General features: G+C 34.7%; 1 protein-coding gene across 2 annotated transcripts in view; it reads right to left on the reverse strand.

The window, feature by feature from the left end:
• LOC150098421 (uncharacterized) overlaps positions 1 to 27804 on the reverse strand; it is a 215367-nt gene that overhangs the window by 150298 nt on the left and 37265 nt on the right. The window contains exon 1 of one of the 2 annotated variants that reach the window (XM_090404581.1): positions 19331 to 19448. The exons of the other annotated variant lie outside the window; for it this stretch is intronic. The gene's annotated coding sequence lies outside the window, so the exon portion shown is untranslated. Of the gene's footprint in view, positions 1 to 19330; positions 19449 to 27804 lie in introns of those variants that run through there. 2 annotated transcript variants of the gene reach the window in all.

Consider the following 27804-nt stretch of genomic DNA (forward strand, 5'->3'; position numbering starts at 1 on the left):
CGATTGTACTCCTGACGTTAGTCATCAGGAGCAAATTTCAGTAATTTTTTGATTTTTACATATGCAGTATTGGAATACATATATTTTCCATATATTCGTGAACACTTTTTGACGTTTTTAACAACTGATGACACTACTGGTAAAGGTATATCTGAAAATATAAAATCACTTTTGAATAAATTAAATCTTAAATTGTCAGATTGCAGAGGGCAAGGGTATGATAACGGAGGGAATATAAAAGGAGTATATAAGGGAATCCGTGCTCACATTTTAAATGAAAACGAAAAGGAATTTTATACTCCTTGCGCCTGTCATAATTTAAATTTGATTTTAGGGGATGTCGCAAAATCATCAATTATAGCAATAATTTTTTTAATGTTATACAAAAAATATATACATTATTTGCTGCCTCAACTTCACGGGATATCTTAAAGAAATCTGTTAAACAATTAATCTGTTAAACAATTGTTCAATCATATATTGAACAATTTGTTCAATATATGAACAAATAGATTCATTTGAGTTTATACTAAGCCTTGTAATAATTTGGTACGAGCTTTTGTCAAAAGTTAATTTAGTAAGTAAAGTATTACAAAATGCAAAAATTCCCATAGACGTAGCAACTAAGCATATTAAAGAGTTAGTGCAGTACTTTGAAGAGCAGAGAATATCAGGATTTGATAGCTGTTTTGAGATTGCTAAAGAACTGTCAAATCTATTAGAAATAGAAATTAAATTTAAAGAAAGTCGAGTACGTCGAAGAAAAGCATTTTTTGATTATGAAACGCCTGATGAATCTCACATAGGTGATAACAAAGATAATTTTAGGCTAAATTTCTTTTTTGTAATTTTAGATACTGCTTTACAATCTATCAAAAAAAGATTTGAATTGTATGAAATTCACCAAAAATTATTTGGATTTCTTTATGATATGAAATTAATAAGAAAAATGACAGAAAATGAATTAAAATTTTGCTGCAAACAGCTGTATCAAAAATTAAATACAGATATTGATGAATCTGAATTTTGCAATGAATTAATTATTTTTAAAAATATTGTTCCAGAAGATGCACCCATTAATATTTTAAAATTAATAATTGTAAATAATTTGTCGGATATTTATCCAAATATTACTACGACATTTAAAATATTATTGACCAGTCCAGTTACGGTCGCATCAGCAGAAAGGTTATTTTCCAAATTAAAATTAATAAAAACCTATTTGCGATCTTCTATGTCTCAAGAGCGCTTGTCGTCCCTGGCAATAATATCTATAGAGCACTGACATTCACTTGAATAATCCTTGCTCGAGCGGAATTGGACGCTGCGTGGTCATGCGTGATTTTGTGGGGAGATGAGGCTCACTTTCATCTGAACGGAGCTGTGAATAATCACAATTGCCGGGTATGGACTACGCAAAGAAAGCATGCAATCCAACAAATTCTGTTACATTTATCCCAAGTTACTGTCTGGTGCAGGTTTACAGCTTCGTTTATCATTGGGCCATTCTTCTTTGATGACATTCGCCAGTCGGGTGCTGTGCCCTGATCAATAACTGCTAAGAGGTATCGCAATATGAGAAAACAATTTTGTTGTGCCACAGCTACTATGGATTCAGTCATTTTCATGCAGGATGGGGGATCCCTCCACACATCGGTCGATCCGTATAGGAGGTTTTTCGAGAACATTTCACGGAAGCTAGAGTGATCAGCAGTACGTTTCACATAGCATGACCGCCTCGTTCACCTGATCGAACCCCCTGTGACTTCTGACTTTGGGGATTTCTCAAAGACAGGATTTATCGGGATCATCCTGATGACTTTCTACCGCCGAAAGACGGCATCTGCGCAACATCAGTCCCGACCAACTGCGTTCTGCCGTTGAACAACACACTGTGCAAAGGATGCAGTTTGTGGCATACCGGGAAGAGCAGAACATTGAACAGTACAGTCCATGATTGCATAATGGAAGTGAACAAAAATGTTTTATCAATGCTTGTGTCACTTTTTCTTCTTAAACACAGAAAAATCACTACATCTACGTTCAGTACATCATACAGCGCACAGGGCGGTAAATTTTGGAACTTTTTTTTTAATGTATACGAGGGAGGCTGAAAAGTATTGAAAAACACCTAGAACAAAAATGATATTAAAGCAACTGATATAACCACAAGAAAGAACATATCTTAAAATCCTTTAATCTCCATGTTCATCACATTGTAATATTTCGTTCTTTTTCTTTTTGGATATATAAGAAGACGTCAGAGGTTTTGAAGAAATTCGAAGACACAGAGGTGCAGACCGTCATCAAGTTTTTCGTGCTGCAAGAAAAGTCCGCAACTGAGATTCACCAAACTTTGTGTGAGACTTTAGGGGACTGTGCCCCAGCATATCTAACAGCTGTAAGTTGGGGGGGGGTTAAAACTGGGAATCTTGAGACAACGGATGCTGCAGGTCATGAAGACCTTCCACAGCGATCACACCTAAACACATCGTATGCAGTGCATACGATGATCCTTGATGGCAGACGAATACCAGCCAAAAGCATTACAAAGACTCTGGGATATCCAGGGAATGAGTTGGGGATCATTATCCATCAACATCTGGACATGCAGAAGCTCTCAGCGAAGTGGGTCTCCAAAATGTTTGAATGCCAACCAAAAGGGAGAACGTGCACTGTCATTTCAAGGGATTTGGGATCATTTTGAAAAATCAGGTGGAAATTTTTTGGCTTGTATTGTGACCGTTGATGGAACATGGCTTCACCACTATGACCAGAGACCAAACAACAGTCAATGGAGTGGAGAGACAAAGGTTCTCAACGGCCAAAAAGTTCCCAACCCAAAAGTTAACAGGGAAGGTTCTTGCCATTATCTTTTGGGATTTGGATGGTGTAATCCTTACCAAGTTCATCAAAAAAAAAAAAAAAGGTGAAACAAAACTGTTACAGCAGCAGTTTATTCAGCAGCTTTGAAGTAAAAACCCTGCGGGAAACTGAGCAGAGGGCTGTTGCTTTTACTGGACAACGCATCTGCTCACGCTGCTCATGAAACCCAATAGACAATACACAACTTGGGTTTTCAATGTCTGTTCCACTCATCCTGTTCTTCAGACCTGACCCTATCTGATCATTTTCTATTCCCAAATTTAAAGAAACACTTGAAAGGAACAAAATTTACCACAGATGAAGAAGTCACAGCTGCAGCTGAGGACTGGTTTGTGCAACAAGGGAAAGACTTTTTCTCAGAGGATTGGAAATGATTACAGCAGCGTTATAACAAGTGTGGAGAATATGTAAAATAATGTGCAAGTTACTCAATTCCTTCGTTATATCATTCCTGTATATACAAGAAAACTAAGAAACAGAAGTCTTTTGACTGAATACAGAAGATGGAAAAATTATTCGAGGAAGATATTGGATGTCTGGAATAATTACTTTCAATTATTATTATTACAGGAATTCATTTAACTGCCTAGGATGTATGATCACATATGAAAATGAAAAAGATATAAACGTAAAAATTGCAAAATATTTAAAAATAACAGGTGTAATTAACTCTATATTTAAACCAAACCTAGTTCAAAAACAAACCAGGCTAAAAGTATACAATGTATTAGCCCTACCGGTCTTAATGTATGGAAGCGAAATCTGGACAATAAAACAAAAAGACAAATAAAGATTAACAACAGCAGAAATGAAGTTTATGAGAAAAACTGCAAAGTATACCCTATTTGATCACAAAATAAACGAAGATATTATGAAAGAATTAAACCAAGAACCAGTAATTGAAAAAATTAAAAAATATAAACATAAATGGATGGAACACGTTCAAATAATGAAAACAGAAAGATTACCAAAACAAGCCTTAAAGTACAAGCCATTAGGAAAAAGAAAACCAGGACGTCCTCTTAAACGATTCAACGATGACTTCTAAGGCCGGAACAGGCCATGCTAGGCCTAAATCCTTGATACGCATGATGATGATGATGATGATTACAGTAAATAAGCAGCGAGAGAATAGTGGTAGAAAACACAGCAAAAATGCAAGATATTTCCGTAGATCAGATAATCGGTTTCAGAAATATTCAACTATAGAGATATAAAAATTTTACATGTACATTTTATTAATTCAAGGGCTTGAAGGTCAAATGAAAGGAGTAGATGTTCTCATAATACTCATTTAAAAATAATAATAATGATAAAGGAGGAGAATAAAATCCAATGTGAGAATTTCAAAAAAAAAAAAAAGTTTTCAGGACCAAAGTTCTAAACACTGATTATGTTCGACAATACTGGAGTTGTCAAACAGTCCATTTCGGGGAAAAGAATGTTGATCTGGAGTTAAGAATAAGGTACGCTGTGCCGTATTATCATAATATCCTGTACGCCCTGGAGATACATATTAGGAAATGATGATTATGAAGATGAAATGTTAGAGTTCGCAGAGAATACCCATTACTTATATATGAACTGGTTAACTTTCCTTCACTAGCTCTTCGAATGAGGGTAGATAGCTCTCATTTTTTTTGTTTGTTTTTGTGTGCTTTTTTAAAGCACAATGGAGTCCAGAAATCTCCTCTTATATTCACTATAATGAAAGCATTAATTTATATACAGATTTCCATAGAAAAAAATTACTACTATTCAAGCATTACACATATCGGGTAATTTTTAACAGATGCTAGTATCAAAAAATAATAATAATTCAAAGCATAGGCAACTCGTTATGGAGAATAAGTCACAATATAATGAAACTTTCATAAACGTACCAAAGCATTCTTTGCTTTTGCTTGAGAAATGCTAAGTAATTAAAAATAAAATCGACCGTAAATTTAGAAAATAAAAGTCTTCGAACCTTCCTCGCTTAATTTTATATTTTCATTTCTATCTTCATTCTTTCCAAATTAATTTAATTTCTCTCAATTTTTTGATTTCCTTTGACTTCTTGTGTAAAATATAATACAAGCAAATCTTGGTTGAAATTTGATTTCTTTAGCTTTAATAGATCCACTGTTTTTATTTTATTTATTTTTTGAAAACTGAATAGTGGAAACTAATTTCATGCACCAAACGCTGTAGATTATCAACTCTCCCTTCTTAATTCTATTGTCCGCCCATATTTTACTTTTCCATTTACGTCATGCAAATCCTCTAAAATAAAGGCGTCCTACGATTTTTTTTTTTTCGACCATGAGTTAAAGATCGTATTTTTTTCGATAACAGTCATCAATGCAAGTTCCATTTCCAGCTTTTCAAGGCCTACAAGCACATTCGTCTGCCAAGGCGAGGTTCCTTTTAAATGTACGCGATATTTCTTTTATTTATTTATTTTTTACTGTTTGTTTATCCATGACAGACGTATACGATAGGCGAGCATGACTTGCGTTGGTCTCTGTTTATTTCTCATTTTGCATTGAGAAGTAAATAATTTATATCTTTGAGCAAGATAAAAGTTGACAAGGAATATATTTAGGTGTATTTAGCAAGCTCTCTTTAGTTCAAGGTACAACGATCTGAGTAAACAAACACAATCACATGACTAGCGGGGAAGGGGGAAAAAAATTCCATGGAACGTGATGTGCGTTTCTGCGAAACCGAGGAAATCAAGTAAAGGACCATCCAGAAATGAGTCAGTCTCTTCACCGAGGGGTATAAATAAGAAAAGTAATAGCGTTCTCTAGAAACTTTTACTGCAACAAATCAGAGTGAAGCGGTTATTAAGCTGTAACCTTGCGCCTCACCCAAGAATGCAGCAGCTGCTGTTCTTATAGTTTTACAGGTTAAGTAGAGCGGTCAGTCAACCGTGGCAGATAAAATGGCACTGAAATTTAAAACCGGTCTCGAAGACAAGCTTACATAAACCAACACCTTCCACATTGGTAAAAAAAAAAAAAAAAAAAAAAAAAAAGTAATGATTCAAATTCTAGTAAAATGTCAATTCCCACATTTGGCACTAGCCACAGCAGTGAACGAAGGTGGTGGTGTGGATAATGCTCCTTTAAAATCACGCATCATGAACGTAGTGGATAGGATATGTTATGCTGTTGAACTCAGCTACGATCTTTCGATTCCAAGTGTTAATAATCTTGATTGAAAGCGGTAGCACTTTATATCAGTTATTAATAACAAACATGGAAATAATTTAGACTGAAAGAAAAAAAAAATGTTGCCTCTTTTGTTAGCCTCTCATGAGAGGCTAACAAAACAGTGCTTTGATTTTTTTTTTTTTTTTTTTCAGTAAACGTTGAGCGATTTTTTCCGTTTACTCAACAGCCAAAAAAGGTGGGAGGGGGAACGTGTCAGACGCCATTTTTCTGCTTGCTACTATTACACCTTTCTCCTACGCAACTAGAGCCCTATGGAATCAGCACAAAAGGAGACAGCGAACAATATGAAAACACACCTGCCCAAAGTAAACCTGTTCCTATATCCGGATTCCGGGTATATCTGGAAGGATAAACCAAAGCGCTAAATAAATATAAATATAAATATTTAGCACCTCCACAGCACGCTCAAAAAACATATCAAGCTAGCAACACACACACACTTTCGTTCACCGAAGGACAAGCTTCATTCTGTATCATACATACATGAAGTGTGTAAAGTGCCTTGTGCCTAACTTGGCCTACTATAGAAGGAAGATCTGTAACATCTGCTACGAAAAATGAGAAATATATCCTTGTAGTAAGTCAGACCCGGCAACCAGTTTTAGATACCACATCACACGTGATTAAATATGTGTGTGTGTATAGAAAGTTTTTCTACCTTGGGTATACTATACGTTAAAAGTACCAAGCAATTTTATAAACTTGGTTTTAAACCTTTTTTTCCAGGTAAAGCAAACAAACAGGTAATTCAAGTTTGCACCTGAAGTATTTTCAGGTCTGAAGCAACTCGTGGTAAAGATGATCAAAGCACCTAGTGGCAACTTGTATAGGTAAAATTTATAAGTTCTACATTACTTCAACCTTGGCATCTCAGGTCTGGCTCCCACTGATGAGACCTCAATAAAGGTCGAAACCAGTCTAGGTAATGGCCTTTCCCTTAATGCATAGCATCATATATGTCCGCAAGGAGATGTACTTTGCATGGAAGATACTAAGGAAAGTGATCAGAGCTTATTCCACCTTTACCACGAGTTGCCTCAGACCTGAAAATACTTCAGAGCAAACCTGACTTACCTGCTTGTTTGCTTACTTGGGAAAAAGGATTAAAACCAAGTTTATGAAATTGCTTGGTTACTTTTAACATATACACCTAAACCACTTTTTGTGCGAATTTTTTTACGCGAATTAGGATATCAAAAATGATTTTTTTACGCGATTTTTATTCACTTTTACGCGACCAACCTAAAGTTAGTCAAGAAAATTCTGACAATTTTGTAGAATTGCATTCTTATTTTAATTAAGAAAATTCTAAATTCTTACGAATTTTATTTATTGGGAATTCCCCGAATTACATAAATGACTGCGCATAAAAAAGCAATTCTTGGCAGTTTGAATTTGGTGCTTGAGTAGACAACATAGTTACTGCATTTTTCGTATTTGCATTTTTTAAGTGAAATCAAAATAAAAATCGCGTTATAAAATTAATAATTTTGCCAAGAAATAATAAATGGTAAGCTATATGTAATTTTCAAACTTTCATTTCATTAACCTAAGATTTTAATCCAGCCCTCACATGATGTTGCCGATAACCAAAAAAAAAGAAAGAAAGAAAGCCGTTTCCTTGGATATAAAAATTCAAATTTTAGATCGTCTTCAAACTGGGGAAGGTGCGACGGCTGTGGGTAAGTATTTTGGAGTCTGTGAATCAAATGTCAGATCTATAAAGAAAAATGAAGAGGCTATTAGAAAAGCGGTATGTTCTGGTACAAAATCGAGTGCGAAATTATCATCATACACAAGAGATGTTGTTCTAGAAAAGGCCGAAAAAGCTTTAGTGATGTGGATAGAAGATAATGTACAAAAAAGAATGCCAGTTGACAGAAATTCCATCAAGCAATCAGCACTGAGATTTTATGAACAGATTAAAAAATCTGCAGTCAGATACTTCATCTCTATCGAGGAAAAAATATGAATTTCATGCAAGCAATGGCTGGCTGGCTAAGTTTATTAAAAGACATGCTCTTCATAATATAAAAATTAAAGGTGAAACGGCTTCTGCTGATGAAACAGCTGCTAAAGCATTTCCACAAAAACTTGCTAAAATAATTGAAAATGGAGGTTTCACTCGTGAACAAGTTTGGAATATGGATGAAACCGGCCTTTTCTGGAAAAAAAAGGCTAAACAGAACTTACTTATCAAAAATGCAAAAAACCGTTGGTGAGTTCAAAGCAGCAAAGGATCGCATAACATTCCTATTTTGTTCGAACGCTTTAGGAGATCGGATGTTAAAACCACTGTTCATAAATCGATCATTAAGACCACGGCCAATGAAAGGTGTAGATTTTCAAAAATTGCCAGTTCATTGGATGGCCAACAAAAAAAGCTTGGGTAATCATTGATATTTTCACTGAATGGTTCCACAAACATTTTGTGCCAGACGTTAGACGCTATTTGATTGACAAGAGTCTCGAATTTAAAGTGCTTTTGATTCTTGAAAATGCACCCGGTCATTCTGTCAGAGAACACCCAAATGTGCGATTTTTTTTCCTGCCGCCCAATACCACATCATTGCTACAACCTCTAGGTCAGGGTATAATTGCGACTTTTTAAACATATTATGTCAGGCGAACATTTCAGTACGTTTGGAAAAGCTAAATGATGATGAAACACTGTCAGTTATGGATGTGTGGAAAAAATTTTCAATTATGGATTGTATTGATCAGGTTCGATTATCGTTATCTGAATTGAGGCCAGAAACTATGAATGCATGCTGGAAAGCTACTTGGCCCACATGTGTTAAAGAGAATGCTCCTGTTCCCTTCAATCATACTGCAGAATTCCCGAATATAATAAGTTTGGCATGTGAAATTGGCGAAAACGGATTCGATGATCTTACGTCGGCAGATATCGAAGAATTGTTAACTGATAAACCTCTTAGCGAAGACGAAATAGTGGAGATTGTTTCTGAATCTCCTGAAAGCGAAGACGTTAATGATAATGATCAAGATAATCCTACTTTTACTGCTGATATTATTAACATGTTCATTGCTAATCGCGATATCGCGCGATGCGAGTTCTCACCAAACGGCCGATCACGCGTTATCGCGCGGACGTCGCTAACTAAATAAAAAAATAAAAAAAATTTGGCCACCACACGAAATTCCAATTTTCAGCTTGGCAATGAAAGTGTTAAAGGAGGTCTAAAACTGGCCAGTGATTTAGGCAATTATTTTGCCCCACATGATCCAAATGAAAAAAGTGCTGGGAAGTTTTCACGTGAGCTTAAGTTGTTAATGTCTTCATACAGAGAATTATATCGCAACTTATCTAAAGACCAACAGCGATTAATAACTGAGTTCATGCCTAAAACTACTGAAACAACCAGTGGTACTTTTGTTCAAGACATGACAAGAAGAATTCCACAAGTTGAGGTGGACGTCGATGACGATAATACCATATCTAGTAGTTCTAGTGATATTACAGTCTCACGAAAACGAAAACTTTCGCGTTTATTGTCAGAAACTGATAGCGGATAACATAATTTTTTTATAGAATCCTTAGCAAACAACTGAAATGAATGTTTTTTTTTTAAGTTATTAAAATTCATTATATGTATGTGTGTTCTCCATAAAATGTAAATAAAAATCTTATGATCCTAACGAATTTAATGTTTGTTTTTTCTTCATTATTTTGCTTATATATCAGGTCTGGAACCAATCTTCACTTTTTCTATGGAGTCAGTAGTTCTTTTTACGCGAATTCTATTTACGCGTAATATTTAGGAACGTATCTATCGCGTAAAAAAAGAGGTTTAGGTATATATATATATATATATATATTATATATATATATATATATATATATGTGTGTGTGTGTGTGTGTGTGTGTGTGTGTGTGTGTGTGTGTGTGTGTGTGTGTGTGTTAAAGATACCAAGAAATGTTTATACTTGGTTTTAATCCTTTTCCCAAGTAAGTAAAACAAAGTTTTGCGCGTGAAATATATTCATCTGAGCTACCTTGTATATAGAGGCTAAAAGGTGCTTGACCTTCTTAATAAAAATCTATGGATGAGAGAAAGATGTAGAAAGTTTTTTACCTTTTGTGTAATATACGTTAAAGATACCAAGAAATTTTATACTTGGTTTTAATCCTTAAACTTTCTACATCTTTCCCTCATCCAGAGATTTTTATTAAGAAAGTCAAGCACCTTTTGTCTACTTGTATATGAGATATATATTTCTGCATTACTTCAATCTTGGTATTGCTCCCGGGTCTGGCTCTCACTGAAGATACCTCAATAAACGTCGAAACCGGTCTGCATAGTGGCCCTTCCCATTATGCATTGTATTATATTATGCACGCCTGAAAGGGGATGTGCTTTGCATTATGGGATACATACTAAGACAAGTGATATGAAGTCATCAGCCTCTATACTAAGACAAGTGATATGAAGTCATCAGCCTCTATATACAAGTAGCTCAGACGAGAATATATTTCACGCGCAAAACTTTGTTTTGCTTAATTGAGAAAAGGATTAAAACCAAGTATAAAATTTCTTGGCATCTTTAACGTATATTACACCCAAGGTAAAAAAACTTTCTACACACACACATACAGAGCTACATAAAAATAGTCGTTAAGAGTCCGAATTATACATATAGTCAACATCGGCAATAAAGCATTCTTCAAACCTCAACAAGTATAGCTATATTAATTTACCAATAGAACAGAAGCTTAGCAGCAGTCAGTCACTTTAACACCTAACAGCTGTAAATTTCTTTTTATCCAACATTAGAGGGCGCCAAAATAGTTATTTTGTTAGTTCATTTCGAAATGTTTTCACAACTGCTACTTCATTGGTACATACAAGTCGCTTTCAAGATACTCGCCTGAAATCCAGAAATATTAAAATAATAATAATAAGTATTATTATTGAATGTTTAAAATATGACAGCATTATAAAAATATCAAAATGTTATTTAATTCTCATTCAAATTCATTATTTTGTTAAAATAATAATTTTTTTAAAATTATTTTGTTTTGTGCGTTATGCTTATATCTCTAAACAAGCAAGATGCAAATAAAAGCATATTCTTATGTCGTGATGTGAAAGAAAATTTTTCTAGTCAATTTATAAAGTTTTGTTTATCGTGTTTTAAGCACCCAGTACTTGTTAAAATTACCGTTATTTTCATGACCTTTGGATTCCTAAAACATAATCCACGAGTGCAGACTTGTGCAGCAGCACGTGCTTGGAAAAGCACAGCTAGTAAGCGGTATAAAAAACTGACTGCTCACGGCCTTTGCCCTACGCTTTCCCTTCTAGAACTATTTTTGGATGAGTCAACGCGACTGTTGTCTGATTTTAGCAATAAGGAAAAGATTAAATTACACTTTTGTATGGATGAGAGAGCGAGCGTAGAGTAGTAGTATCTTTAAAATATTTTCCGGGTGTGTGTATGAGTGAATCTCTCTCTCACACACACACACACAATCTGTCACTCGCGAGAGAGCGTGATATAATCTACAACATAATTTAACCATACATTATTTTTTTCAGTTAATTAATTAAAAAAAATAAAATGAATTTTCGTTAGCGTGTGCCTTTTAAAATTATATTTGCTCACATTGTTTTGCATTTTGCAATATTTACTCATGCGGCACATGTCAGTTACCTCGTGAGAAAGCAGACGACACACACACACACACAGTAAAACCACAGTATGTTTTTGTCCTCTTTTATTTACTTCAAACGTTTGCTTCATCGCTTGAAATGACAAAATGTTTACTAGCCATTTTCGATTAGTTACTCGTAATTACGGCCAAAGTTATTAACAGACCCTACAGAATGGGAAAAAAAAGTTTCCAAGAGTTTAATCTTGTAATATCCGCATGACAATTTAAACTAAAAAACCCACTTTCCAGTAAAAAGCCCTCAAAAAGTTCCTCGCGTGTTTCACGGGATTCGAACCCAGGTCTTTGCAACTGATGATGCCAACAACAATAATAATTATTATTACGTGACGAGTCCAAGGAATTGTGAAAGAATGTAGAATAATCACAAATACTATAGAATATATGCAAAAATAATTTATATTTTTAATTAATTGAAAAAAAAAACGAATTATTAAGACCAATGTAAATACAATTACAGATCACCTCTCTCCCCATTAAACTACCGACTAACTCTAAGACAAAAAAAAAAGTGGCGGCCGGTGAAAATTTTAAGTGGGAGTGCTGCATATACAAAATTTTTAAAAAAATTCTTTTTTTCCTAATCAGTAACCAATTTATTAATAAATAAATTTACATATTAAAAATTGCTTTATTAAAAATATTTCACCCTCACCACGAACAAACACCAATAATAAAAGTTTCGTATCTCACAAAAATAACGCGCGCAAGCATACGATACACTGCCCAAACGAGCAGTGTCGGAATCACTTGTAACGTGCAATGACAAACGTAAACGAATATCGGCGTCTAGCTGCAATTGGCGCGATAATTCTGACACTGTGTTAGATCGCAGTGCATTTGTTTCGTGTAACGATAATTGAAAAAATATAATTCTTTTCATATTTTCAACAGTGACACTCGTCATAATTCAGCCTTGTATCTATAATAAATAAATAATTATTAATATAATTAACGGCTATTTTAGCCTGTTTTTGTTTAGGAGTGTCCCTTATATTTAATACATTGGCTAACATAACTCAAAAGGGGTATATATATATATAATTTAGGACATTACGGGCGAGTGTAGAAGGCAATTATGGCAGAATAAAAATGTTGAAAAATTATGTACATACCTTGATTTTGGTTTAAAGATGCCTTCTATTAACAACATAAATAACATAAATAATATAAATAATTATGTTATTTTAACATAAATATAAAATAACATAAATAATTATGTTATTTTAACAAAATAAAATAAGATTTACAAAAAAAAGTTCACCCTCATCACGAACACGCACCAATAATAAAAGTTTCGTATCTCACAGAAATAACGCGCGCAAGCATAGGATACACTGCCCAAACGAGCAGTGTCGGAATCACTTGTAACGTGCAATGAGAAGCGCAAACGAATATCGGCGAGGCTAGCTGCAATTGGCCTAAAGTGATAATTCTGACACTGTGTTAGATGATCGCAGTGCATTTGTTTCGTAATCTAACGTGTTAATCGAACAATTCCAATTATTAACTATTCAATCAATGTGAAAACATAAGCTGTAACCTTTAACATGTTGTATTGCATTTATATAATGTTGTAAGCATTGTTATTATTTATAAACACAAACAAAATTTAATTTTTTCATTTTTTCCTTGAGGTTGCTGCAGTGTCGCAGTGCTTATGTATGAGCCGCCACTGCTTTTCAAACATTCTATTCCAAATACGTTTTAAAGATTTGCTTGCTTATTTTTATTTCAGTTGGTTTTAATCGAAACATACACTGAAACAGCTGTGATCCCATATTTAAAACAAAAAGGCAAAAGGAGTGATTTTCCAAGATTTTTGGAAGTCAATATTTCGTATATTCAATTAAAAAAGTTATAACAAAGTTTCAGTTTTCAAATTGTGATATTCAGTTAACTGATTGATTCTTTGGATTAGCTACCCGACTAAACAGACTAATTTTAAATAAAACAAAATAATAATGACGATTCAAGTTTTCAAACATTTCTATTGAAAACATTTTTTCAAACATTTTGCCAGTAGCCATGTCTCGGCACTAGCATTGTTGGGCTTAAAACTGTCATAAAATTTGTTTCTCAGCTTCACTGTCAGTCTTATATTGTAGAGCATGTCTGCTACTAATCTCCCATTCGCATCTCCATCTTCCTCCAGTATCACAATTATCTAAATCTTCTTCATTTGTTTTATCACTACATCCTGAATATAAACACTAGCGACTTAAATATCTCCTTCTACACTGAAGCACAAGACATTGGTTACCGTTCTACTTACCAGCATCCCTATATATTCTAATGTTCTGTCCAATTTTCTAGGTTTCCTTTAACTTCTATTTTAATGTTCATAATTTCGTGACTCCACAGTGCAGTAACCTGGAAGACACCATTTCTCCTTTCGAAAACCTGGGACCGAACTTCGTCTAAGATGCGAGGAACTTTCGTAAGGACTTTTCAACTGAAGGTGATTTAGACAGTCTGACGGCAGGAGTTTTTTCCTTCCAGGAAATATGTGATTTTCGTTTCTCAAAACAGATAAACTGGCCCAAGAACCCAGTAATTAATATACAATACAATGATCCCCATAGTCTTAGTTTACCGTTATGAGAAGTGTTTAAATTATCACAGAATAAACCATTTACTTTAAAATATTAAATAAATGTCATTTTAATATGATTTTTTGATTTTAATTTTGATTACGCCGTTAATATATACCGTACAATACTTTCCGCCAATACATGATACTTGTTTAGTCTACAGCGCCACTTCTACGTTCCAATTACAACAGGTATTTAAATGATAAGCAATTTCCACTACCTCTATTACCTATCGGATCTTTATCAACATATTCTCTCTCGATTTCACGCTTATTTCAAAAAATAAAATAAAATAAATAAATAATAATAATATATACTGTCCTACAGTATTGGATTTACGTGTATTAACTCACTATATTATGCGTTATGGCTTACAAATCAAAGTAGATAATACATGAAAATGCCCAATAAAATTAAATTTAAAAACAAACAAACATCTAAAGTACTTTTTTTTTTTTTTTTTTCATTCTGCATGTGGGTATAATAAAATTTTAATTATTTATCTAGTTGGGACCATCAGCCTGAAGTCTAAATTTGGTTCTCGTGTCCTAGTTACTATATACAGCGTTACAAAATCGATGCAAGAAATGAAAGAACAGATAACTTAAAAAAAAAAAAAAAAAAAAACGTTATTTCAAAATGTCACAAGATTAGCAAATACGACTTGTTTTAATAAGCAGCTTCAACAAAATCCGTTTGTTAGATGATCATAATTTAGACAAATGGTAAGCGAGATATATGAAAAGTAATAAAAGATAAAACACACGAAAAAGTAAAAATTGTTGTTTAGAAATGTAGTATTCGAAACAATTATATATATATATATAAACACTTAGTGTTAAAATTAAGGTTGTGATTTATATAATTAGAATTGGGTAATCTATTTTTGTTCCCACAGAATTAAAACATAATGGTATTTTCAAATGATGAATTTCAGCAGGCATGACCACAATAAAAATATTCTATCGATATTTGTGCTGAAGGAACTTTGTCAAATAAACACACTACATTTTTTTTTCTTCATCTCCAAAATAATTTTGAAATGTCATCTTGTTTTTTACATTTCATTTTACAAATGAAATGTATGTTTTGAAATCAGTATAGTTGAACAAGATTTCTCCGCGTGTTTTGAAGGAATAAGTAAAGACCTCAAAGAATGTGCCACTGACTTCGATGTCCACTGAAAATTTTTAATTGGAAATATCCTTAATGAATAAGGAAAATATAAAATAGTACAAGATTGATAGTAAAATGAGACTAAGACTGGGATAGGATTGTAAAGAAGATCGCAAAGGTCTCATATTACAGAAATGGACAAATAGAGGTAATACTGTCTTTGGAGATTAACATGGATTTGTTAATGGATGATCTTGTTTTAACTGTATCACACTGTCTACTATACATAGATGTAGTCACTTGGATTTCAAGGGGATAAGGAAACTATGGAGAGGAGGGTATACAGAGATGGGCAACAAAGAGTCAGCTAGGAGGACAGACCGGAGCGTGTAATTTACAGAGTTCGTTAAATTGAAGAAAAGGGGTGAATGCTGGTCTTGAAATTCACGCTTGCTCTTGTTATCATTCAGGGAATGAGAGGTGTGATTGAAGTCTGTTTTAAATAGTTTTAAATGGTCAGTAATTGATTAGCGGAATAATGAATTACTGACCATTTAAAACTATATATTTAGAAATTTATGTACATTTAATCATACAAATACAACATTTATTTTACAAATGATATTCTATCTTTTTCAATTTAGCAACTTGAATACAAATTCTACCCAATGTTCTTCTTTATGAACTGGTCAATAACATCGTCATAAAAAGTTGGTTGTAACTTAATTTTCCCAAGCAATACACACACTTGTAAAGGCAGGCTGAAGCTCACTGGCTAGAGCTACTTTGACTGCGTATGGCCCATGTTTAAGACGACGTGAAGGGAGCGGAAATGGCTATGCGCGCGCATGAAATCACAGTGCTGTAGCGAGCGAGGGCCTGGAAGCTCACGCAACCAAGCAAGCATCGGCCTTCGATACACAACGCAAAGCTCAATTATTACCGCGCAAGCTTAAGACGTCTTCTGTCTACAAAAATAAAAGCCTAAACGGAATGCTTATAAATGCATGCATTATCAACAAATATATATTACTTCTTTCTCAAATAATGAGCTTGCGCAGCAAGCATGGAGAATTCGCCCCTGTTGAAGAAGCGGTATAATGTTAAGGAGTCTAAAGTGTCGGAGGTAATGATAATAAAAGTTTAACAACTTTTATTATCATTAACAAAACAGAATTCTTTTCATTATATTGAAAAGAATGACTAATGAATTTCATTATTCATTCATTACAGGATATGTCACTGGGAATACCCGAAAGTTCTTAATCAGAAGATGTTGAAACACTGTGAAATATGTGACAAATGCTCGTAACGCTCATTATCACGTGACACAACAGCCGTGTTTAAGCAGACGAAGGAAGGATTACTTTATAATGTCAAAATCATTTCATGCAACACAAAATTAATGTATCAAATTTTGGATCAGAATTAATCAGAAAATCATCGTAAAATGATACATTTTAGTACATCAATAATAGACGCATCAAAAAATCCAATATACAAAGTTAAAAAAGAACAAAATAATTAAATCTGTTTTAATAAATATTTTAATAAAGTCAAATGGACAACAGCACGATTTAATCACTGACTCAAATGAAAATCGTTTTATCAGTCAAGATAAAAAGAAAAGAGGAGTTACTTGGCTGGGCAAATATGTACGCACATTATCATCCAAAGCAAGAAATAACGAAAGGAAGAAAAAAGATAAACTGCTCACGCAATGGTAGAAATAAAGTCTGAAGGTGAATGTTCTTGTTATCAAGGACTCTCAGTCAAAGATCCAGGAAGTATAGAGTTAAGTGAGTTTATTTCCCATCCAAGGATAAAATTCACTAATCTTATTAGAAGTTCTTCCATATTTGTAGGAAAAATTTTAAACCGCAACATTAATGGTCTCGTAAACTGTTTTTATTTTTTATTTTTTTTATTATTTATTTTATTTTAATTTACCAGAAAGGAAACTTTCAAATTATTGAAACAATTTCTATATTAAAACTATTTCTTCTACTGCACTAAAATATCTGTTTCGGTCCTTCAGAGTAGGAATAGAAGCCCATTGTTATACTGTTTGCTCATGTGTGATAGGACTTGACATAGTATTAGGTCATTTGTAACTTGAAAAAAAATCCAAATTCATGAGTAAAACAAGGTAAGTGCAAAGTCTTATCATGTTAATCATGATTTCGTAGAAGTTTCGCTTGCAGAGAATCAGTGAAACATCGACGTGAGAGGAGGGGACGAGGAATGCAATAAAAGCATAGGAAACTTTTATCCAATAATAATTGGTTAGCCCAGTTGCACAATACTATGATTACAGTCCTTCGGCTGAGTCATCTTGTAAGATAGAATAATTTTTTGTTTGTTTGTTTTTTCTCCTGGAAACTAGGGTTGTCATTCTAGTTTCCATACAGGCAAATAGACCAGAGAACACACGCAGTTTACAGGCCAAAATACTATTAGTGGTAGATGGCGTTGTGTGTTGATAGTGGTAATAGGCTTTATGTAAATGGAGGATTAAGTAGTATGGAGTGGTTTGTGGAGTAAAATGCCCACGATAAGTATTTGCACTCCTTGGATGTGCACATAATAATGATAATCATCGAATGTACAGAAAATCCCCCACTTTTCTCTTTTTGCTTGTGGTAATACTCAGTTCTTCAGACAAAAATCTGATGTTGCTTTGAGAAGACATTTGATTTTGTCACCCCATTCCTTTCTGACACAAAACAGAACGCCTATAATTATTTTATAGGGGGGGGGGAGTTCTTTCATGGAATAATATTTCCATCACTGTCACAATTCTTTATTTTAAAGCATCTAAAATAAGATGCTTTAAAGCATTAGAATCTAGATGAAGGAAAGCGTGTTTCAAAAGAACAGAGGTATGGATGAAAAAAAAAATCATTTCGGTATATGGTGGAACCGAGCTTTTTTATCCCTTAGCTGGTGTATGGATGAGACTGTCCCCTTCCAGACTACTTGCCCATTGGTTTCTTGCTTAGTTTTACGATCCCCTTGGCATGGGACGAACTGCAGTTGATAGCAGAAGTGGTAGGGTCGCAGATGCCCTTTCCACAGAGAGTCGGAAAGACAATCACAAACATCCATGCTAACCACTCGGCCAACCAGGCCGGTGGAACTGAGCTTAGCTAAATTTCCCTGGGGAGACTGAAAATCCCCATGTCTATATTCCCCACTCATTGATGAGTGTAGCGTACTTAAGTATTGATATTATAAATCAGTTAATAAAAAATAATACTAGTCATCTAGTTTTGACATCCCGTTATCAACTAACGCTTTTGATGGAAAGACGTAGATTCACCTACGTCTTTCCGTAGGTTCGCCTACGTCTTTCCAGACGTCGGTTAAAAAAAAAAAAAAAAAAAAAACTATATACATATTATTTTGTTTTGTTCAATTCTGCCATTAAAAATGGTGCGACTATCATGAGAATTCAGATTACTCACAGATTTTAGTAAAAACAATCTCAAATTTAAATCAATAAAACATACATTCGAACAGATATTCATCTGTTGTAAAGAATAGTAAGAAGAACGTACTAAAAAAGTCGTCACTATCGTTTCGCTAAAATGCATTTGGGAATGATTAAAGAAAAAAGAAATAAGTGAAAGAGCGTAACATGTTCCTTGAAAAAATTTCAAGGAACATGTTACGCTCCGTAGAGATGCATTTCGATGAATGATTCCAATTCAGTAAACAAGGAAGATTTGGGGAAAACAAGAGTCTAAAATGCCGGAAAGAAACCAACTCAAACTAAACTAAAAAGTAAGAGAAACTTAAAAATCTGGCAGACTTACTCGATCCATTGTGATGAGACTTGAGCAAGAATATCAACAGCCAATCAACTAATCAATGTCAAAAACTATAACCAGTGCGGCCGACACAAGTAACAATGCTTTGCACAGTTGCCGTTCGGACTGTGACTAAATATTATTGGGAAATGGCACCTAGTTCCAACAGCTGTGTCAGCTTAGCAGTCAGTCACCTATCAGGTGGTATGAGGACAATTTTATCGGAAACGAGGCGTGACACAAAGGGAAATACCAATCAAAGTCTACGTGAGGGATCACGATGCATCGATTCACCGGAAAACTGAACGATAACCCGTAAACAAGCAACACAAATGAGAACTGCGAGTACAGAGAGGTTCTACCAAGTGTTCTACGACAGTGCAGAGAGGTTCTACCAAACACTGTCGACACGTTCAGAATCTTTTAAAGTCCGATTTGGAGTGATGAAATAAATACAGCGAAAGGGGGGGGGGGGGGAAGACAATTATTACTTCAAATTATTGTGTAAATAAAAATGGAATAACAAAAAAAAAGTCATTTGCTGGCCTCGTTGCGAGGAGTGGATAAGACTGGGCGTTTCGACTAACGGGTTATAATACGAGGAAGCGTACATCCAATTTCTTTTAACCCAACTCTATCATTTGGGTAAAACTTGCAATGAACTAATAAGCTATTATGTTGGTTTAAATCATGATAACATGAAACTCTATATTACAAGTAAATCTTATCCTAGTTCTTATCCTAGTTTCTCTTTCTCTCAATACACTTATCCTAGTTCTCACGTTCGCAAATTCTTGATCAGACAGACGAACATCGTAATTTTTTTATATAATTTCATGTGTGTGTGTGTGTGTGTTCTCCCAATAGCAACCCTATCAGGAGGTAATTTATTTTGTACATTCTCCACTGCATATATTACATGTAGCCTCTAAATACTCTGATTAGCATTTATACTACATTTATAAATAAATAGTTTTAATAGTGTTAATGAAACATGTGTAGTTGACATATGTATAGAAACGTTCAAGGCTTTCATGGAAAAAAATCCGACGTAACATGGAGGCATTATAAATAAAAATCTTAAACCCAATTATGTACAAACACACACACACGAATAAGAATCTAAAATACAGTAGCAGATGAAAGAAGAATTGAATCATCCGAAATGAAATTTCTGCGCAGGACTGAAGGAGTCACAATAACGGATAAAATGAAAAGCAGCGAAATCAGAAACAAACTTGGAATCACAAACTACCTAAATGAAACAGTTATTTGCTATAGAGAAAAATGGAAAGAACACGTACTGAGAATGAATAGAAGCAGAATACCTAAACAAATTCTAAATTATCACCCAAAAGGTACCTGATGGAGAGAAAGACCTTTAAAGAGATGGAATTGAGTCCGCCTGGAAAGGAAAAGAAGCCGTAACATGGAAATCATCAGGGAGAGAGACCGGTAACTACATTCAAAACATGAATCATAAGAAAGAATCAAAGCATATATAAGGAAGTGTATAAATTAAATTTGAATTCTCAAATTTAATTTATACACTTCCTTCAAGCCAGCTTGGGAACTGTCTTCCTTCTTACGATCTACAAAGCAGACATTATCACCTTTCTCCTTACCGGGTGTCTATTAGGTACTCTGCTCATGTCATCATTGATGTTTTGGATACACTGGCCGTTCTGCTTTATTAGAATCCAAGAACATAGAGACTATATTGCATTTTTGGAATCCAATAAGTCTGGAGTTGTTTCTCATGCTAATCGCACTAGGCACAGAGTTATATGGAGCTAGACAAAGATTCTTTATTCCAGCAGGTTCAAATTTGATTGTCTTTTTCTTAAAACATATGAAACGCTACGAAATCGTCTGAACCTTAACCGTTCTGACTGTATGCCGATCTCTAAGTTTTAGAAGTAATTATTATTAATTGTTCATAATGTTTTTTATTTATTTTTTTATCTACGAAACCTTTACGATTGTTCCTTCGAACTCTAATAGCGTAATCCTATCACTTCAGCTTCGACCGAGACACCAGCTAATAGGCACATGTTCCGTGACTCTTATGATTCATGTTTTGAATGTGGTTACCTATCTGTTTCTCATGATGTCCATGTTACGTTGGATGAAATATATCGGATCTTTTTAAATAAAATTCTATATTTTTTACATGTTTAAGCCGTGAAATTTTCAATAAATATATTACATTTGCATTTATATTTTTGAACTGCATTCATGTTTACATTTATATATTTATATCTACATATATTTACACCACACTACTTGGAAAGAAATCAATGGACACCCTACTGGCAAGGTGCAGCGTGCCATGTAACGAGTCACGTGTTTGTAGCCGGCATAAATTAGACGAATATGATGCTCCCAAGTCAGTGCAACTGTGTCCGAGTGAAATGACTGTGAGAAGGGAACTGACAGAGTTTGAAAGAAGCGTTGGGATAGGATGTCATGTTGCAGGTCTATCTCTTGGGCAAATGGTTGACAAATTGGGTCATCACCGGTCAACAATCAGTGATGCCATACTGAGATGGAAGCCCAGGGAGTCAACTGCAAGTGTTACCCACAATGAACGACCCACCACACTTACCGAACGTGACCTACGGTACTACGAAGGATAATATGTAATAACCTCCATTCGTTGGCCGGCGAATTGAATGCGGAGTTCCAGGCATCGACTGGTTTCCGTGGTAGGATCGCAATATGCAAACTCCACATTACCCGACCCAACATGCAGCGTCCTCTTCAGTGGTGCAAAGATGGTGTACGATGGGACGTAGAAGCATTGAAAGCTGTGTTATGTAACGACGGATCGCGCTACACCCTCTACCGAGCAGATGGACAGGTGTGAGTGTGACGGTTTCCCAGGAACGTCTCTTACTATAGTGCGTAATCCAAACTATGAAATTCGGAGGTGGCGGTGTGATGGTATGGTCCTGTTTCGGCCTCGGATCTCCGTTTGTGGTGCCACGAACATTGAACTCAGAGAGTCATCTGAATATTCTGGACAATGCAATGTTTCTTACTTTGTAGCGTTTCTCCGAAAATGACCTTTGTCTCTGCTGCTGCTGTAACTGTGTAGTTCTTAAACATGAACGTCACCACACTGCACCAGCCATCACAGAACCCTGATCTCAACCCCTACTAAAATGAACAGCTGTGGGATGAACTGAAGCATCGAGTCCGCCTCACATTACATGCCTACAGGAAGAATGGTCCCAAATTCCCATTGCTCACTAACGTACGCTTGTGAAAAGTATACCCCTGTAGGATTGCTGCAGTCATCGCAGCGAAAGGTCTTACATTTTATTAAAGTGGGCGCCACGGCTGTCTGTTCCTCACATCATGATGTCTGTTGACTTCTTTCCAAGCTATGCATATAATCCAGACATTGTGAGTGATTTATATGACATTACGATTGGAAGTTGATCCAATAGACAAAATTAAATAATTTTGAGTAATGCTTTTGAATAAGTCCGTTTTGACAGTGGCTACTCGTCTCCTGAAGTGATGCTGTGCTGGATTAGGGGCATTCGGATGGAGCCCAGTAGCTAACAGTCATAAAGTAGATGATCGACAGACTGTTGAAGGTGTGGATAACAAATGCATAATGGCTCCAGAATATGGAATTTATGTAGATAGTGTCTTAATTTTCCATGTCCCGTTAATAGCATGGTTAAACCCGGAGAGATGGCATTTATTTACAGCTTTGTGTGTGTGTTGGGGAAGGGGATGCTTGAAATAAAATAATGAGCAAAATAAATAAAGAGCTTGTTTTTTTATCCTGTACTTTGATCAAATACTTTCCTGAGCTACGATAAGGCGTTCATATCTAAGCCTTATCGCAGCTCTTGTACTAAAGTAAGAATATAATACTGTATTATCGTCTAACCAACGCATCAGTTGCTGTGATCTTTGTCTCAATTATATTGATACAATGATGAAAGATTATAAAAGAAACATCTACGGATGCAATTTTCTTATCACAAAACTTAACACCCTTAGAGATAAAAGTGCTGCACCGTGCAAGTTACCACGTGGCAGAGAACTTTCTGACACAACTGCGTTGTGTAAATATACAGCCTGCGACATCGGGAAAATCAGTACCAATACATAAACATATACGCCCACATGCTGTTTGTGTACTGGTCTGTGTGTGTGTGTGATAATCTTTAGATTTAAGTCAGTAAATATTTCCACGACGAGTTATATTAATCTAAAGTAGATGTAGGAAAATTATGAAGTAAATATTCTTTCAAAATAGAACTATTTCGATAATTATAATTTTAAGGTAATAAAATTATAAGTGTGGGGGAAAAAATCTATTTCTTCATTCAGGAAAACGCTTTTTTTAATTTTTTTAATATTAATATTATTTTGTGTTTTGTGTGTGGCTTCAATAGCAGATTTTAAAATAGGGCCATTCTTTTTTGATGGCATCACTCCGACAGGCCCGGTAACTTGGGCACGAAAATATCGCAATGTGCTGAACGATTTCTCATTCCACAACTTCAGCAACGACGATATCCGGATGAGACTATTTTTATGCAAGATGGAGCACCTCCACACATTGCACGATCGGTACAGCAGCTTCTACTGCATCATTTCACAGAAGAAAGAGTGATTAGTCGCTTCTTTCAGCTGCATAGTCACCTCGTTCCCCTGATATAACTCCATGCGATTTTTGGTTGTGGGGGATACCCTGAAGGCCAACGTCTATCGTGGTGGTGTCTGGAACTAGGCAACCTTAAAGGACAACGTATCACAGACTGTGACGAACATTCCTCCAGACATGTTACGCTCTGCTGTTGAGAATGTTGTGTACAGGATGCAATTTCGGGTCCACGAGAACAGTGGCCACATTGAACCAGGTTCTCTTTCGCGTGGATAAACTCAACGTGCTCGAGTTGTGCAACAAGTCTGTGACAACTTACGTTCCAGTAACTGTAATACCGTAATTACTGTGCTAAATTAAATTTATATTAAATGTTATATTACTGTGTTATCATACGTGCAACACATAAAGGTTATCTTTTCATTTTAGTCTTTGTTATTCATTTGTCTGTCAATTTTAACACTTTTTTTTTATATTGTATAGCGCCATATTTCCCCTATCAGCAACTTTTCGAACTATTTTTTTTAATTTTTCATAAATTTTTCAACTTTGTCATAAAATATATGTAATTTTTTCCTCTCTGATTATACCTCTTGTTGCGCTACTACAAATAGTTCGGGATCATTGGGCAAAAACCCGAGGAGAATATAAGAAACTACATAATCAGCCAAATAAACCAGCAAAAAAAACCAACGACATTAAATTGCTTGAGCAGTGCAGATCAAATAACACTGCTTCGTCTCTTGATGATTGTTGTATTTCAGGGTGTATATAGTCCAGGACGTTTCTTTAATTCTTATTCATATCTTGCATACAACAGTTACCTCTTGTATGCAACATTGTACGCACATTTATCTCAGATAACATTGTTTCTGCTTTGTAATGTGGAACGCTAAAAGAGATGACATTTTTGACTTACTTTTCCCCCAACTCTTTAACGTGTTAATCTCTGCTTTCAAATCCCAATCTCCCGTCGATCCCATATAGTCAACGCCACGTGTTTAATTGTTCTGAAATAAATTTAAAAAAAAAAAGTGACATCTAGCCACTTTCTTTTAAAATATATTGAACGAATTCCGCTGTTCTTTAAAATATGCGTAAGACACCGTCAAATCAGTCAATAATAAGGTGCTGTGGCTTTCATATAACGTAAAGCATAATAAATCTGACAAACTTCGTAATTACAAGAAAATCTTGACACTGTTGTGTGGTGCTGTCGTATACAGTGGTGAGCTATAAGGGGCTCGCGCGAGCCCTTTGTTAAATTTTTCTCAAATTTGCGAGCCTCTTATTTTTCTTGTTTACTTTTTTATTTTTTCAAAAAAAATTTTTTTTTGAAAAACCTTGTGTATAGATTATTTGGAATTATCGTTTCAACTCCTCTATAACGAATGCCCCAAGTTTGAAAATAATATAAGCGCATGCGCTATCTTTACCCTTCTCCTTTCTGGTAGCCAATCGAATGGTAAAACCAGTAGCCAATCAAATGTTTTTATAAAAGATTATAAAAGATTTCATTCTTATTATATTTTAATAGTTAAAAAATGTTTTTCTTATGTAAGAGAAATTAACACAGTTCATTGTGTGCAAATATTTCATGTTTAGATCATGAAATATTTGTTTAAAAATGATAGCCTTTACAGGTCGATTGTCCTCTCATACTTTTTGATTGGAATTTGCACACAAGCTGTATTAATAAAAGTTTTTGTGTGAAATACGGCTTTTTTTTTTTTTTTTTTTTGCTCGACGATGCCAGCCCTTTGTTAAAATTTCCACAGCTCACCACTGGTCGTACAACAATTACATAAAGAAATTTAAAGCGACAGAAATGATATGCATTACGACATAATGCAACATAAGCAAGGAATAATACGATTTTTTATGATCAAGCAATTTATCATGAATGAAACGAGTCAAAGATACAACAACTATTGCACATATGGGGGACGCATGTTGTCTATTAACTGTCAAATCATTCTTATTACTCAACATTTTTTTTTTTTGTTGTTGTTGTTGTTTTATTTGGTTCACATATGTTGTTTCTTGCATTCTCAGTTTTTACCTACTGATCCTGTTCGAATCCCGTGTAGAAGGCAAAGGGCTTTTTAATTGAAGATGAATTATCTTCAGTTCAAAACTTATAATGCATTTTATTATAAGTGATCCATATCCTAGAGAGAGGTGATTTATTTTTATTTTTTGACAACTCAATCAAGCCAGTTTAATGGCAAAATATGTAAAAAAAAAAAAAAAATGACGTGTAGAATACATATTCCAAAACGGCTCTAGATTCCATATCCATTGTGATAATGAATGATATAAGTGAACAGAATGCTACTAAAAAACACTCATTTATAATGTTCTTCATTCATTTCTTTAGTTGCAATAATTGCTGAGTACATTGGATTTGTTACATAAGTTACAAATCCAATGTACTCACCCCATAGACTTAATTGATCTGGCTGTAATAATCAATCTCAACCTTGCTTGTATAATGCTAGCAAGGAAGAATATACTCCATGACATGCCTCAAAGTACACTACAGCAATCAAAACATTAAACAGCTAATGAGGCATTATGTCACAAATCTATGACTTTCTAAAAGAAGTCCTCGTTATAACAGTACTAGTTACAAAGACTATGGGACCAGGGACAATAAATACAAGATTCAAGTACAGAACGGAAAAAAAAAAGTTTGTCACAATCATCTCCAAAAAGTAATTAATTTATTTATGTTAAACGTAATTTTAAGACAGAAACTTCATTGTACAACATAATGAAAATAAATAGCGCACCAGTATATTTGATGCATCATGCATTGAGCTGATACATTCGAACACTGAGTTTAAATTGATAATTATTAAGTACACGATGGTGTACTTAATAACTACACAGTCCAACACAATTTTTGCTGACTTTTATATGAGACTTGTTTTTTACTAATTTGGGTGCGCTGATTTCAAATATCAAACCCATTTTTCTCTATCTCGTCAGGTTTTTCCTCTATGGCATTTTCTTTTTGCTAATTTGTAAGTTTTTGATAGTTTTAAGGAGGCAGTACTATTTAGAGGATCAAAAAAATCGATTTTTTAATATTATTTTCTGAAAGTATGTACTTTTAAAAATCTGTTCCTAACTTTTTATCAAGAAATTCGAAAATTTCCCGAAGATATAGCCTATTATTCAAAGCGGTGCGCAGATCAGAATCGGAGCACTCACCGCTCTCGTTTGTTAGTAAACGAATAAATGCGTAAGAACCTGCAACGGCACGTACTGGCGCTTTGAATGCGAGAGAGGCCGATAATTAGATACATAACTACTTAACAATATTCATTAAACACGATCGATTAACGATTGACTGATTTCGATCGTTCTTTGTCCGCTATGACGCATATAGCATTCATTTGTTTTAGGCAGTTGTCATCGCCTACTTTTCATCACCTAAATGTATTAGGTCGGTTATCGGCCTCTCTCGCATTCAAAGCGCCAGTACGTACCATTGCAGGTTCTTACGCATTTATTCGTTTACTAACAAACGAGAGCGGTGAGCGCTCCGATTCTGATCTGCGCACCGCTTTGAATAATAGGCTATATCTTCGGGAAATTTTCGAATTTCTTGATAAAAAGTTAGGAACAGATTTTTAAAAGTACATACTTTCAGAAAATAATATTAAAAAAATCGATTTTTTTGATCCTCTAAATAGTACTGCCTCCTTAAAACTATCAAAAACTTACAAATTAGCAAAAAGAAAATGCCATAGAGGAAAAATGACGAGATAGAGAAAAATGGGTTTTATATTTGAAATCAGCGCACCCAAATTAGTAAAAAACAAGTGTCAGATCATAA

The sequence above is a fragment of the Typopeltis vanoorti genome, chromosome 15 (genome assembly GCF_054136105.1).
Source record: "Typopeltis vanoorti isolate ZY-2024b chromosome 15, IOZ_Tvanoo_1.0, whole genome shotgun sequence".
In the NCBI taxonomy this organism is placed as follows: domain Eukaryota; kingdom Metazoa; phylum Arthropoda; class Arachnida; order Uropygi; family Thelyphonidae; genus Typopeltis; species Typopeltis vanoorti.